This window comes from Balaenoptera ricei, chromosome 6 (assembly GCF_028023285.1).
Source record: "Balaenoptera ricei isolate mBalRic1 chromosome 6, mBalRic1.hap2, whole genome shotgun sequence".
In the NCBI taxonomy this organism is placed as follows: Eukaryota; Metazoa; Chordata; class Mammalia; order Artiodactyla; family Balaenopteridae; genus Balaenoptera; species Balaenoptera ricei.
In genome coordinates this window covers 26,453,252-26,468,029 of record NC_082644.1, presented here as the reverse complement: position 1 = coordinate 26,468,029, position 14,778 = coordinate 26,453,252, and the positions used below count along the sequence as shown (strand labels likewise).

Sequence of the window (14,778 nt, the reverse complement as noted above, 5' to 3'; positions counted from 1 at the left end):
TTCCCTGTCTTAGATTGTGGAGTTTCCTACCAGAAAATCTGAAAAGAAAGGATTTATGGGAAGCAGTAAATGCAGAAGCAAAAGACAATTTTTTTTTAAGCAGATATTCATTTTTAATTATTTATTTATTTATTTATTTTTGGCTGTGTTGGGTCTTCGTTTCTGTGCGAGGGCTTTCTCCAGTTGCGGCGAGCGGGGGCCACTCTTCATCGCGGTGCGCGGGCCTCTCACTATCGCGGCCTCTCTTGTTGCGGAGCACAGGCTCCAGACGCGCAGGCTCAGTAGTTGTGGCTCACGGGCCTAGTTGCTCTGTGGCATGTGGGATCTTCCCAGACCAGGGCTGGAACCCGTGTCCCCTGCATCGGCAGGCAGAGTCTCAACCACTGCGCCACCAGGGAAGCCCAGACAATTTTAATAAACCATAAAAATGGTTAAGTTGGTGCTGGGGGAAAGAGTGGCTTCTGTGTTCTTTAAGCTTTTCTGTACTATTTGAATTTTCTAGCCAAGTGTGCCTATGTCTATTATTTATTTTTTATGTCACCAGGGATTTTCTGACTAGTGAGACCACAGACTACATTTTTTTTCATTGTTATTTTCTATCAAAAAACAATGCAATACATACCATTTTTAAAAAGGAAACAAAGAAGAATTTCTAATCATGCATCAATAAAAAACAAAAGAGCACAAACATACATATATATTTTAACATATTGAACAGATCAATATGTTAAAATATATAAATATTTGCATAGTGACCTGAAATAAATAGATTATTTAGTCATAGACCTTTTCATATGCATTCTATAGTAAGTCTTCTGAGAGATGAACTTTAATCTTTCCATGCAGAACTTTGGAGTATCTGAGATTTTGCCCTATTTGCAACAAGTTAAGCTGCCGTTTTCCATGGATGCAGGTAGAAGACAGAAGACTTATGGGTCAGAAACAAAGGACTCTATTACTTACTTGGTTACTCATAAACCACTGCAGCCAGCATGGGCATCCGAATATTTGCCTTGGTTCTCCTTGACCCTGAGTCACACAGGGGCTGTGTGGATAGGCCCGGATGGATGCCTGCACACACAGTGGGTTATAAGACAAGAGTTCAGGGAATCAGAATCTTTTGGGAGGTAAGCATGCTTGCCCTTACCTCTGGAAGAAGACATTATCTTACAAGGCTGTTTTCTATCTAAACATCCTTGGAAAGATAGCTGAGAATAAAGGGCTGTCGGTGCTTCTGTTTGTAAGATGTGCAGAAATGTGAGAAACCCATGGAGAATTGTCTTACCTCTGCTCTAACACACAGCCTTTTACTTTTCTTAGGAAATGGCAATTATATGTTGCAAAGGACTTATTTCACATTTACTTAAACTTAGTTTTCAAATATATATTTCTTTGTCCTATTCTAAGATTAACTTCTCTTGTGTAAGAGTTAATTTTGAAATTACAGTGTGAACCATATGACCCTAATCATTTTGGTTTAACAGTATTGCTAACTCAAATTTAAAATGCTGAGAAAAAAGCATCTCTATTTTGTCACTAAAACTACCAAAACAGCTTTAAATACACAATTAGTTTCAAAACAGCTGTTTGATCTTGACATATTTTTTTTAAAGAGCTTTTTGATGTGGACCATTTTTAAAGTCTTTATTGAACTTGTTACAATATTGCTTCTGTTTTCTGTTTTGCTTTTCTGGCCCTGAGGCATGTGGGATCTTAGCTCCCTGACCAGGGATTGAACCTGCACCCCCTTCATTGGAAGGCAAAGTCTTAATCACTGGACCACCGGGGAAGTCCCGATCTTGACCTATTTTTAAACATATTTGGCTAAATCCTATTTAAGTTAACACTTCCTCTGAAATCGGAATTGTGACAAACACTGTAAGAGAGCTACTATTTTTTGCATAAAGGAGAGCAAAATCTTGTGATAGTATGTTTCCCTTACAAACATAGTGTAGGATAAATCTAAATATTCTGATTTGAGAAGAAACTTTTGAATGGAGGAATTTTTCATTCCACTGTTGCAGGATTGTCTACTTTTCCCTAATATTAAAATGGACAGTTAGCCTCTTGAAAGAGGTTAAAAATCCATACGGAACGTCTCAGAAGGGTTTAATTGTTCAGTGGCTTTCACTCTTCCTCACAAATTATTTAAAAATGGAATTTTTGTTCAAGATGTCTACCATTAGCGTGAAATTTATTTTCCAGTTTTATTGAGATGTAATTGACACATGACACTGTGTAAGTTTAAAGTGTACAACGTAATGATCTGATGTATGTATATATTGTGAAATGATTACCACAATAAGTTTAGTTAACAAACATCACTTCACATTGTTACACATTCTTTTTCTTGTGATGACAAGTGTGAAGTTTGATGCCTACCTGGTTCTCTTCTTTTGGACTTTGGCAAATCTAAGAATTAATCCTACCACACATAGCCTATACTAGTCTACCCAAATCTAACAGTTACTACAGACATTAACACATTTATTTGTTTGTATGTTTTATTGAGCGCAAGATAATAATCTCATTCTCAGAAGCAATGAAATCACCGAAAGAGCCAAATCTTGAGAAAGCCTCGTAGAGTTGCCCTGTTACTAGATAAAGCGCTTGGAATATATAAGTATGTTGTGTCACGCGTCTTCCTGTGACCTGTGATTGTTACTTGAAAGTGTGGAAATGCAGAAGAGATCTCCTGTTATTATGAAAGGCCCATCTGTGACAGGTGGAAAGGAGGACGCTATGTTAAGAGCTTGTTCTGTGCAGTTCTCATGGAGGTGACTTGTGTCCTATAGGGAATGTCTCCAGGCTGCATTCCACTCTGGGTTCTTTGCCTCTGGCAGTTCTCCGTGATCACTCCTGTATTGGGGTCCGCCACGCCACTCCCAGGCTCCATGATTCACTGGAAGGACTCATAGGAATCAGCCTAGCGTTATATTCACAGCTGTGATTTATTACAGCAGCAGGACACAAAGTACAGTCAACAAAGGAAAAGGCAAGTGGACCAAAGTCTGGAGGAAACCAGAGGCAAGCTCCCTCGAGTCCTCTGCTAGTGGAACCACACAGGACACGCTTAAGTCCTCCAGCCATGAGGACAACATGTGTGAAATGTTGCCAACCAGGGGAGCTTAGCCTCAGCCTAGGAGCCCAGGCTTTTATGGGGGATGGTCATGTAGGCACCCCCTCCCTGGTACATATCAAAATCCCAGATTCCAGAAGGAAAGCAAGTGTTCAGCACCAACCACATTGTTTGCATAAACATCTTAGGCAGCAGTGAGCCACTCTTATCAATTCTGGGAGTGGTGAAAGCCCTCCCAAAATTCAGGTGCCTAGACACCAGCAAGCCTTTCTCAGGATGGTGACTCAGGCCTGCGGATGTTATCACTGTTATCTCTTTTGGTTCTGATTTTTTTTCTTCCTTTCCTTCAGTCTTTCTTACCTTCAATCTTATATTCTATTATTTTAATAAGATGATCTGATTTAACACCCTTAGTTTCTTACATGAAAATACCAGCATGGTCCTGCGCTAAGGTGGACAGAACACACCAAGTCCTTCTGAAGCTCTGGAGGCTCTGCTCCCGAGGAGGGCACGACCAAGGCCCTTCATTCATTACCTAAGAAATGGTCATTCCCTAGTAAGGCGCTTAATCTGTCCCATTTCAAAAATAAGTGATGCCACATTTCAAAAATAAGGACTCAGGGTAATTTCCCTGAGTCCTTAAGAGCGATGACTCATAGAGGACACCTCTGAACTGGCCCTCTCTATAGGAGAAAACAAGGAGCCTGCGCTGGAAAGAATGGAAAGGCCTAGAAATGACCAATTGGCCCTGAAAATTGAGTCAGTGAACAAGTGTCTGTTAGGCACGGACGGTGTGGAATGTGGTTAAGGATGGTCTGAGTTAGCTAGGAGGTACCATCGTGGTCCTTCTCAGACACATACTCTTCCGGGAATTCAACTGGCAGACACAATTAAACTTGAAAACTTCCTGAATTTCAACAGTGCCACCGAGTGCCTTCTGCTTGCCAGAACTAGACTGGTCAGTGATGGTCTGAGGAGAAACTTAAACTACTTTGGAAATAAGGCAGACTTAGAGAGTGGTAGCGAACATGGCACCCACCTAGCATACAAACCTTGTGAGACCCTGAGGGTCATGAGTATAACGGATTGTGGCTGAGCCGTAAGGGACTCACCGATCCAAGTCACTCAGCAAGGCCACCACAGGCCAATCCAGAAGCTAAGAGTATTATTTTCCTCGGGCTGCAGTAACAAAATGACACATTCAGATGGTTAAACAACAGAAATTTATTTTCTCACAGTTCTGGTAGCTAGAAGTTCCAGATCGAGGTGTTGGCAGGGTTGGTTTCTTCTGAGGCCTCTCTCCCTGGCTGACAAATGACTGTCTTCTTGCTGTGTCCTCACATGGTCTTTCCTCCGTGTGCACACTTCCCTGGTGCTTCTCTGTGTCCAGATTTCCTCTTCTAGTAAGGACACCAGTCAGATTGGATTAGGACCCACCCTAATGGCCTCCTTTTACCTTAATCACCTCTTTAAAGACCCTTTCTCCAAATACAGTCACATTCTGAGGTACTGGGGGTTAGGGCTTCAACATAACAGTAGGTTAAAGGAATTCCCTACCATTTGAAGTAGTTTAATGTTGAACTAAACACATATTGGTATCACTTTAAGTCAATGGAACTTCTTAATGAGAAATCTTCCTAAATTTTGTACAAATGACCCAATTTGCATATTACTATTTTCAACATATACAGGAGGCCACTGGATTAGTGCTATTCTCCCAGTAGTCCTGAAACAGTCTAGACTCACAGTTAAATACTTTAATTCCTTTAAGTTCATTAATTTATTTAATTCCTTGAAGCTGCTAATAGAATATGCCCACTACCCAGCACTCCTTTGAGGCATTCCTTAATAACACTAACCATACTTCATTTTCTTCTTTTGTGTTACTCTTGAAGTTTAGAAGCCAATTCATTTGTCAGAACTAAATTTGTGCCATGTATCAAATAACATACTTTTATTTGCAGTGTTCTAGTATTGTTTTCAACAGCCATATATTGATTTTGAGACAGGCTGGGACCTGGGACCCTTTGCTGGGACCTGGGGCCCTTTGCTGCAGTGTTGCAGTGCTTGCACCTCGACACACCTCTCCTCGAGCAACAAAATAACAAAGAAACTGTATGGGACTAAAAATAACGACGTGCTCGCCCAGTTGGGGCAAATTCTGGACAAAAGATACAAAGAGACCAAAAAACCCAACTGCCACTTTTGAAGATCCCAGAGCAAAAGCAGGGTACTGCACGTGCCCCCTGCACACAACACCACCTAAGCGGTGGGCAAACCACCTAAGCCACCCTTCTGGCCCGACCCCTGGACACACCCCTGCCCTCACGCCATATAACAGGGGTCCCCAACCCCCAGGCCGCAGCCTGGTAGGAATCAGGCTGCACAGCAGGAGGTGAGTGGCAGGGGAGCGAGTAAAGCTTCATCTCCTGCTCCCCATCGCTCACATTACTGCCTGAAACATCCCCCCACCCCAGCCCCTGCCGGTCCGTGGAAAAATGGTCTTCCATGAAACTGGTCCCTGGTGCCAAAAAGGTTTGGGGACCACTGCCATATAAGCAGCAAGCTCGCCCCCGCTTAGGGAGCACGCAAGCAAAGGAACCTGTTGTTTGTTCTCGCTCCCCCCTGCTGCAGCAGGGGCCCCGATAAAGCCTTGCCTGAATTTCTTGTCTGGCCTTTGATCAATTTTTATTGTTTAAGGACGCCAAGAACCCTGGTCGGTAACAATTTCAAAATACGGTCTTGATGTCATTGGAAGTAATTTTTTTCTGACTTTTTCTCTGTTTTCAACATCTTTGCCAGCAAAAGATGTGTTCCCAGATGTCTTCTAAAATGTTTTCTTCCTGATCATTTAGAAAGATTGGGAAAGAAAGAGTATTGAGAAACTTGAGCTGTACTTTTGCTGCACAGGAAGGGTGAGCTGTGTTCCATCCTAGATTAATAATATTTCAAGCAGGAGGGAAAAAAAAAAAAAGTAAAAGCCTATAACTTTAGCCATGTGTTTGAAAAAGACTTGATTTCAACAATGTTTCTATCATGCTTACGTTGCAGCTGTCTAAACAATACAGATAACAAAAGCATGTCAATTAAAAGCAGCATTTAGGACCCAGTTTCACAGATCTGCATTGGCTCTGGGTTTCGGATGATTTCAGGGCCAGGCGCTGTGAGTTCCTGTGTGGTGTAGTTGTGCTCAGCCATGGGGCAGGTGGGTTCCCTCTTGCTGTAGGAGAAGGTGGTGGGACACACGGAGATGGTTATCTCTTTCTGCTTTTGACTCTCCTGACTTGCTTCCACCAAGAGGCCATAAACCCAAACTGGAAATACTAAGTGCATACTTTTTCCAACACATTGACCACAACTTGAGATTTTCATGGCGGAATATATTACATAAATGTCTGGAAAGCAAATATTTTAAGTGCACTTTAGGTAGATGTTTGCTTACTTTAATCAAGCAGAAGGAGAGATTATTCTTTTACCTTCTGGAACGTGTTGAGGTAACCTTATCTACAGAAGGGAAAACTTTAGAGTTCACCTGGTACAAAGCACCCGCATCCGGATAAACGAAGGTTGTTCCCGAGTCCAAGCTTGCTGTGCTTGCCGCACGACAGGCCAGTAAATCAGACATGACGCATTGAGGGAAAGAATACGACTTTATTCGGAAAGCCAGCAGACCGAGAAGACGGCGGACTAAAGTCTCAAAATAACCATCTTATCGGGGTTTGGATGCCAGTTTCTTTTATAGCACAGAGATGGGGAGGAGATGAGGAGGTAAAGTAAAAGGGCCATAAGTTTTGCGAATATCCCCTGGAATGGCCAGCCTCAGGGAGGGGATGTGTTAATTTCTTTTTAATTGCAGCCATCCACAGGTGGACAGAGTCCGTATGTTTCCCTGAACAAAGGCACTTTGGTTTAACATTCAGGCAGAGGAATAGGGTTCCCCGAGGCAGGCCATTATGTACAGACAGTATCCTTTTAGTGAACAAAAGCAGCGGAAGGCAAAGGTTAAAGTCAAAGAAACAGATCCACCGTGTAGTCAGATTTGGTTCTTCCCTGTAACAAGGTCTCAAAGAGTGAGTGGCTCCCTCCAGGTCACATATAATAATAATATATATAATAATAAAAATTATTCTGGTAGAGAAAAGAATACAGAACTCTAGCCACTCTAACTCCTTAGTTAAAAAATGAGATTTATTTGCAGGATAAGAATGATGCTGCTATTAAAAATAATAATAGCAATAGCAAGTTTGAAAACTTTCACGTGGACCTATTCAGGTGCTTAATTGGCATTTAAGGCCTTCTATCTGTACTAGCCTCCTTCAGGTCAGCCTGTGTTGCTGGGAAACTGCTTTTCTCACTACTCTCTGGACAAAACTCTGGGTCTAGTTGCCATTATTCCGTGGAGTGTTTTTAGATCCCACCCGTTGTTAAACACACACACTTTTGTTATTAATACAAGAACAGATTTTTCAGAGTTTTTTCTTTGTCTTTTATTGTTAAAATTTTTTTAATTGAGGTATAATTGACGTAACATTACATTGGTCGCAGGTGTACAATGTCATGATTTGATGTTTGTATATGTTGCAGAGTGATCACCACAATAAGTCCACTTAACATCCACCACCTCACATAGTTACAACACTTTTTTTCTTGTGATGAGAATTTTGAAGAGCCACTCTTCTAGCTACCTTTAAATATGCAATACGGTATTATTAACGTACATAGTCACCATGCTGTGAAAGTTCCATCCCCATGACTTACTCATTTTATAACTGGAAGTTTGTACCTTTTAACGTCCCTCACCCATTTGGCTCACTCATCCCCTGCCTCAGGCAGCCACCAGTCTGTTCTCTATCTGTGAGCTTGACATTTTTTTGTTTGTTTTTTAAGGTCCCATATATGTGAGATGATATGGTATTTATCTTTTTCTGTCTGGCTTATTTCACTTAGCATAGTGCCCTAAAGGTCCATCCATGATGTTGCAAACAGCAAGATTTCATTCTTTTTTATGACTGAAAAATCAAAAACAGATTTTTTATTGGTTCTTTAGTAGATGCCAGCTTCTGATATCAGCTTTTAGGTGAAATTATTGTTAATCTTTTTATGTGTGATTTTATGAGTCAGAGTTCAGAAGACCATTTGGATTTGCTATTGTAGGCAGATGTTGAAAATTCAGTTTTTTAATAGAATCTTGTACTGTTTTGTAGATTTTACTTTTTGGATTTGATTCTCAAAAAGAAATCTTAACCTGTAAAATGTTTCTTACTCCCTTTTCTTACCAGGAAGAGATATTAGGAATCATCTAGGAAACAAATGTAGCAGTTTTATGCAATTTAAGCAATAAAAATGAGTTTCAAAATCCTCCTTTACTACCAGTAAAGCTTGAATTTTGTACTTAAATATAATATTTTCCCCCTTCCCCTTTTACCCAAGATTTACCCGCCTATTAATGTGCTGCCCTCGTTGTCTCGGTGAATGAAGTCTGCTACTGGAGAAGGTATGACCAGAAAGGATCACGCCGATGTATCTAACCAGCTGGTACGTATGTTTTCTCCAGGATTGTGTTTAAAGAAATGAGTACTTTCTCAGTTCATGCTGCTGTCTTATACCTCTTGTCTTTCTTCCATATCACTTTTCTTCTCCCCCCATCAAAGTAGAATTTTAATATAGAATATATAATATAGAATACTGGAATACAGAAACATTCATTAGAGCCAAACAGTCTTTTTCATAAGGATAACTGCTCATGACAAAGATTAAAGATCACATGCTTGAAACCCACCTCTAATGCTGTATGAGGTAGTTTTTAAATAAAAAAGGCATAAGACGATTAAGTTTTTATTAGTAACCTTTATTATAGAGTATTTCTGAAAGACTATTCCAACTAATTTTTTGTTTAACATATTAGGCAATCACCAGAACGCTAAGGGATACAGCTGTGTATATTCTATGAAATCCTTGGTTTCTATGGTCCTGAGATTGTATACCAAGCATAATTAAAGAAAAATACATTTGACCTTAAAGTAGAAATGATAAATAAACCTACTGATAACCCAGATATTTTTTTTTGAATAGAATTTAGAGATGGATTTCTCCTATTGCGTAAGTTGTGATTTTTAAATGCTCTACAAAATGGAAGCTCATTGATATATTGAGGGAGTGTATTTTTTGTAGAGTGTTAGTAATGTCTATGTATTGCATGCCTGAAGACTCCTTCCTTAGTGAGACTGCCGTATAATAAAGTCTTTCCAATACTTGCATATGTGAATTATGTTTGGAAATAATGTGAAATACTGTGAAGATAGCTACAGCAATACACTTATTAATGCCCAGAGTACCGTTACCATTTATAAAGGTTCATGTAAACCTTTTTTTCTCTTTAGTATGCATGCTATGCTATTGGTAAGGATGTGCAGTCCATGAAAGCCGTAGTTGGAGAAGAAGCCCTTACCTCAGATGATGTGCTTTACTTGGAATTTCTGCAGAAGTTTGAGAGGAACTTCATTGCTCAGGGTAAGATTACTATTTTCCTATGAATAGAAACAGCATCATATGTAGTTTTGAGGACTTCTTTCCTAGTCTGAGAGAATTTACATTGGTCTCCATACAATTTTCCTTCTGATTAGAGAAGAGGTTCTTCCAGCCGCCTGCCATGTCTTTGTTCTTAGCCCTCTGGTTCCTTCCCTTCTACCTTCAATTTCTTTATCCATTTATTTAGCTCCTGTCTTATTTTATATCTTCCTTACAACCGGCCTTCTGCTCTCCTACCTCCATTGCCACTTCTCCTCGCTCTTAACCTCTCTGCAATGCTCTCCTCTGGCTTTGGGGGTTTTGGACTTTCCCAGTCCCTCTGTTTTCATCCTCCTGATTTCTTATCTTCCTGCTTCTTAATTGTTAATGTTCCCAAAGGCTTCATTACCTGTTCTTTCTGTGCTTTTTTTCCCCTATGCTGGTGACTAACTTGCTATGTATGAGCCTTTACCCTCTTTCTGAAGCTCTAATCCCACATCTCCAGCTAGGAAGCCTGTGTTTATGCCACCATCCTCTCTGGCTCAGCGTGGTGAGAACCAAAGTCTTTTCCCAACTGACCACCTGCCTAGCAATTCCCTTTTCAATTTCTGTCTACCTCTGGCATGACCATTACCCTAGTTAGCCCAAGCTCAGGAATTGGGCATTCTTAAGCCTCTTCATTTATTCTCCAGTCATCAAATATTTGCTAATTTCCATTGTTCTCCTTTGAAACATCTTATCCTGTTCTCTTTTCATTCCTATTAAAAAAACTTAGGCCAGTGTTTCTCAAAGTTGAATATGCTTTTGAACCTACCAGGGATCTTGTTGAAGTGCAGATTCTGATTCGGTAGGTGTGGGTGGGGCCAGAGAGCCTGTATTTTGACAAGTTCCTGGGCGATGTTGAAGCTGCTGATCTCTGACCACTCTTTGTGTCCCAAGACCTAGTCCAGGCCTTTGTCCCATCATCCTTGGCTGTTAGTGCCAGCATCTTCACCAGTCTCCCTGACTCTCTATGTGCCATTGCCGGGGTAAATTTAGTATTAATTTTATTGATTGTCCTTCTGTTAAAAAGTCTATAATGGTTTTTATTACATAGCATGTGTAGGGCTTTCAAGCTGTTTTGTTTGGTCTCTTCCCTGCCACCCCTGCTAATGCTGGTAAACTCTATTTTTGACCTCAGTGATACTTACAAACGATGAGTTTATTTTGGAATAATGCATCAGCTGCACACTTAGGATTTGTGCACTTTTCTATTTGTGTGATACATTTTTTAAGTACCATTAAAATCCCCAGAACATATGATTGTTGGGTTTTCTAAAAAAAAAAAAAAAAAAAAAATTTATGCAGAACCTTAATATCTTAAAAAGATAAAAATTATTCTGGTAGAGAAAAGAATGCAGAACTCTAGCCACTCTAACTCCTTAGTTAGAAAATGAGATTTATTTGCAGGATAAGAATGATTCTGCTATTAAAAATAATAATAGCAATAGCAAGTTTGAAAACTTTCACGTGGACCTATTCAGGTGCTTAATCGGCATTTAAGGCCTTCTAAGTATCTGTACTAGCCTCCTTCAGGTCAGCCTGTGTTGCTGGGAAACTGCTTTTCTCACTACTCTCTGGACAAAACTCTGGGTCTAGTTGCCATTATTCCGTGGAGTGTTTTTAGATCCCGCCCGTTGTTAAACACACACACACACGCACGCACGCACGCGCCCAACGTCTCGCCTGCGGGCTTTCTCCCTTTTCTCTGATTCCCAGGGGTACTTACTGTCTAGACCCTCATTTCCACATTTGGTCACATCCAGTCCTGGGAGACCTGACTGCTTTGTGTCTCTTTTTTATACTTCATGCTCACAGTGCTAGACCCATAACAATAAATTTTGAATAACGCTGATAAGTTGGAAGTAGTTGGCCTTTATTCATCTAATCTCAATTTTTTGTAAGGTCCTTAGGAAAACCGCACTGTCTATGAGACTTTGGACATTGGCTGGCAACTGCTCCGAATCTTCCCCAAAGAAATGCTGAAGAGAATCCCTCAGAGCACCTTGAGCGAATTCTACCCTCGAGACTCTGCAAAGCATTAGCTGCTACTTCATCGCTGGCTCGATGCTCTTGTGAAATACTGGTTCTGTTTTCTTTATTCCTTTTGCACTCCCCCATCCCCACCTTTGTGTTGGAGTTTACTGTGTTACCCTGTAATTAAAAACAAAGAATAGGTAACATATTGTGCCAGTGTTGCAATGTTTTAAACTGCTAACAGACTTTAAAATATCCCCTGTTCCGAAAACCTGGAACTGCAGTGCTTTGTTTAAAGTAGCTGAGGGTTGGAGGTGAAGTTTTCTTACTGATGTATGTATTTGTACGTAGTGGTGTAGTTAGCTGCCTAGTGTCCTCATTATTTGGGTCTCTCAGACCTTCCCTGTCCACCCCCTCCAGAGTATCACTATCTGAAGTTACAATGCTTTGATCTCCAAACTAGGGACAAGATAGGGTCTGAAAGACGCTTCCTCTCCGAGCCGAGACGCTTTCCTGAGTGCTTGTTTTTAGATTTTGGTCTGCCTCTGGGTCTGCTCTAAGCAGACGGCTTTTCCTGTCCACCTGCTGTTTCCTATTTAATGAATAGGTTAGAAAAGGAGTTTCCTTTTCCTCTTTGGTGCGGATAAGTTTCAACTCCTGTGTCTTACTGTTCTCCCTCCCTCTGAGTAACACAGAATCATGCAGCTTTTGCCCAACTGGCATTGATCTGATAGTAGTGAGATGCCCTGTCTTGATGATCCCTTACTGGGTTTCCATGCAGAGGAATCATCGTGAAAATAATTAATAGAATTCTTGGTTGGAAAGAGTTGGGATACAATTTTTTTAAGAAAGAAAAAACCTATATCGGTTCTACATTCGGACATGCTAACAGTGGTTTTAAGTTTCTAAAGTGTTGACCGGATGCTAAAGGCAAGGTGGGGAAGAGAAAGCTCTTCTGTGTATGGAATCTTTTATATATATATATAATCTATGGATATTTTAAACTCTGTTAGATAGCAGCCTTTGGAAAATCCCCTATTTGGTCCTGCTTTCTGACCTATCTGCCTTTTCAGGGTAATCTTGTGGCACAAGTGATAGCATTTAAAAGCTTTAGTCTTTTGATTCCTCCTCCTTCCTGCTGCGAGCCCTGAGCTGTCTTCTGTGCACTTCTGACATGTCTACTGCTTGGTCTCTCTGTGTTCTTTGTTACTTGGGTGCAGTAGCAACTTCTCTGTGCATTCCATCTTTCTTTCAAGTTGTGTAAAGTTCTTCACTTTTGTTCTCTGAGGGTATAGGGGGTGGGGGGAGTCAGCATGATTATATTTTAATGTAGAAAATGTGACCTGGATATAAAATGAAAGTAAATATTAAATTAAATGGAAGTTACCTAAAGTGACTCTGTATCTTCTAATCAGAAAAGCAATAGCAACAAGCAAATATATAATAATGCACCTCTCTTTGATTGACAGTTTTGAACATCATAACCAGTATTGTGAACCAGCCCCTTGATTCACAATATTATGAACCATGTCCCCTTTACAGGGACATGGCCCATGTTCTGTACCCTCTGCCTTTTAGGCTGCCCTTTCAAGCTCTTTTCAGTAATACCTCTTCCAACATATTGTAGTTTGATCCAAGGTTGAGAGTTGCTAGGGTGTGGGGTTGTTTGTTTGTTTATTTGTTTGTTTTGCAGATCGTTAGTGGCTGTAAGTTCTCTGAAACTTGAAGTTTTGATTCAGGGTCCACTTAGCATTTTCGAGAGTTACTAAGGTGTTTTATAGCATTCTTTGTTTCAGACATTCTCAGGACCTCTAGAGCCTGTCTGCCATGAATGAAAGAGGGTGATAAATAGAAAATGAAATACATACTGAAGCAAGCCAAAACTTGCTTCAAATAAAATCTGAACTAGATGGTCCAGTATATAAAGGAAACATACTGGTTAAAGCACAGGGATGTGGCATCACGGTGGTCTCCCATTTCTTTCCCCTCTTCAACTCAGAGTGACATTTAGGAGATGTAGAGGAAGAGGCTCAGTCATAGCAAGAGTAGGTAGACCTGTGTTCTGATTCTGGTGCTGCCACTAACTGTATGGTCTTGCTTAGTCATTTAACAGATTTGTGTTCCTTTTAGGGTTATTATAAGGACTAGAGATTTTGCTTTTTATATCGCTTTTTAACTTATGTAAAAAAAAAACAGTTTGTTGTATTGGCATGTGTCTATTTCTGTATTCTCTATCCTATTCATTGAACTATGTATCTATCCTTCCACCAATACCACACTGTCTTACTTATAGCTTTACAGTAGGTCTTAATATCCTCTAACTATATTCTGCTTTCTCAAAATTGTTTTACTTATTCTGGTTCCTTTGCCTTTACCTTTTGTTCATACATTTTAGAATAAGCTTGTCCATGTTGACAAAAAAATTCTGTTGGAAGTTGACCTTTTATTATGTTGAGTCTTCCAATCCATGAATGCGATATGTCTCTCCATTGATTTAGGTCTTGTTTGGTTGTATCCTACAGATCCTCTATTAAAATATTTATAATCAAATATGTCATGTTTTGGAAGCATTGTGTATGGCATTGTGTTGTTGTTGTTTTTTTAATTTTTCTTTTTTTCTTTTTGTCTGTGTTGGGTCTTTGTTTCTGTGCGAGGGCTTTCTCTAGTTGTGGCGAGTGGGGGCCACTCTTCATCGCGGTGCGCGGGCCTCTCACTGTCGCGGCCTCTCTTGTTGCAGAGCACAGGCTCCAGACGCACAGGCTCAGTAGTTGTGGCTCACGGGCCTAGTCGCTCCACGGCATGTGGGATCTTCCCAGACCAGGGCTCAAACCCGTGTCCCCTGCATTGGCAGGCAGATTCTCAACCACTGCGCCACCAGGGAAGCCCCGGCATTGTGTTTTTAGTTTTGGTTTCCAGTTGTTCATTGTTAATATTTGGAAATATGACTAATGTTTTTGTGTTGATCTTGTATCCTGAGACTTTGTTAAAGTAATTGCCGCTTATTAATTGCTTCTTAGAGATTTCTTGGGATTTTCTATGCAGACAGTCATGCTATCCATGAGTATGGACAGTAATATTTCTTCCTTTCTAATCTGTGTGTCTTTCTTTCTTTTTCTTGCCATGCTGCACTGGCTAGTACCTACAGTACTAAGTTGAAAAGGAGAGATGAAAGAGGA

The 14,778-nt window shown here is 40.5% G+C and overlaps 1 protein-coding gene across 2 annotated transcripts in view; it reads left to right on the top strand.

The window, feature by feature from the left end:
- Positions 1 to 9,549, top strand: part of LOC132366899 (contactin-associated protein-like 3) — a 158,163-nt gene extending 148,614 nt beyond the window's left edge. For both annotated transcript variants that reach the window (XR_009503580.1, XR_009503581.1), the window contains exons 6-7: positions 8,510 to 8,614; positions 9,460 to 9,549. The gene's annotated coding sequence lies outside the window, so the exon portion shown is untranslated. The remainder of the gene's footprint in view (positions 1 to 8,509; positions 8,615 to 9,459) is intronic.
- The last annotated feature ends 5,229 nt before the right edge of the window (positions 9,550 to 14,778 follow it).